We start from the raw sequence: 1788 nt of genomic DNA on the forward strand, positions 1-1788 counted from the left end.
CGACTGATATCGCCAATACCAGACTAAATTTTCCTCAGGAGTAGTAGTAAACGGTGGTATCAAACATCACTAACATCCACATGAATGCTTGGTTCAAACATAGTTAATGTCATTCACTTCTGCTGTCAGTGATCATAATGTTATGCCTGATTGATTTAAGACATGGATGATTCATTAAATAATTAATGCACTGACAAAAAAAAAAGACATACAAGTAATTACGCGGTCATATGAAGAGTTAAAAAGAAATGAAAATAATCAATGATAACACTGAATGTGTCCTTCATTTTTTTAATTATTGGTGGTAAATGGTTGAAAATATATAGATTTAACAACAAAGGGAAAAGTTTTTTTTTATTTATTTTCCTCCAACTTGTCAGTTTTGAATGTCCATAGTTTGTATCATTGTGTTTGATTCATGCAGCTTTTAACAAATTAAGCTTTTCACCAAAATTGCTCAATTTTGCCTAATTCTAAATGAGAACATTAACTGAAACACTGGATTTCTAAATATTCCAAGTTTTCACTGGCACCTCCTTATATTTTTAAGCATAAGATTTGAATTACTGACTCAAAATTTACTGAGCATACTGATGACTATTTGCGGCTCAGTTTGTTCAAACTAGTCTCCCTCATATATTTTTAGGTGCCTTTTTACTTCATGCATCCTCTCTGGCATATTGAAGGGATCACACAAGAGTGTGGTGATCATTTTACTGGTCAACATCAGGTTCATTTAATAGTCGTGGAAAGAAGCTGGGATTTCTGGGGGAGTTTGAAACTGATCCCTCTCTCCCTTGTAAAAGTTGCACACTTTACTGGACCAATGCATTGGGGTGAAATTGATTGTAGCAGTTATATGCACATTTCTTAGCCACCTGGAGGTGCACGTGTGAGTGTGTGCATACAAGAAAGATGTGAATGACACCTAAGACACGATGCAGGCTCCATGCACCACTGAGAACTGGAGGTGAAGCAAGGAGCCATAACCCCAATAACTCCAAATTAGAGGTGCGTTTTTAAAGAGGCCTCCCACGCTGCTTTCACCATGTTCACCACTGAGGACCCCAATTATCAGCTCTGCGAGCCGCGAATTCGCTCCAGAGGACCTCATGTGTCATGGACGGACAGGCGACCACGCCCCCTCTTAAGAACACTAGCGTCAAAGGCCTTGATGACATAAAACAAAGCAATTGACTTTGACATGGGAGGAGATTTTATCTCATTTGGGGTTTTTCAGAAAGGGGAACCAGTTCTGAATTAATCCTATGCTTTATGGCCTGCTTCCCCATCTGCACTAGGTTGCTGGATTTATTTCTACTTCTGCACAGCACGACATAAATCATCCTCTGACTCTCTTTCTTCTGCTCCCGCTTTCTTCTCTGCCCCCCTCTTTCCTCTGTTTCTCTCTGAAGCGAGGGATGTGGCTGTCTGCAGCCAGAGTCCAGCTCTCTCCCCTCCGGAAGAATTAGGCCCGCAGACATTACCACACTGTATTTTGCGGTGCATGGTTTTTCAAAAAGGGGAACCATTCCTGGCTCCACCACAGTCCCAGTCCTGCGGGCCCCTCGGGCCTCTTACCCTCACTCTTTAATTAGATTAGCCGGGTCCCTAATCTGGCAACCCAGGGCCCCAATCTGGCAATCCGGCTACCTTTGCGGCAAAGCATATCTGGTCTTAAGAGGAGGAAATGACCTAAATGTTGGTCAGTATGGTATTCTGTTACACCCAATGGTGTGCTGACAAAACAAGTTGGGTAATAAAGACAAGAGGGCAAAGGAGAGAGAA

The sequence above is a fragment of the Mugil cephalus genome, chromosome 11, assembly GCF_022458985.1.
Source record: "Mugil cephalus isolate CIBA_MC_2020 chromosome 11, CIBA_Mcephalus_1.1, whole genome shotgun sequence".
NCBI lineage: Eukaryota > Metazoa > Chordata > Actinopteri > Mugiliformes > Mugilidae > Mugil > Mugil cephalus.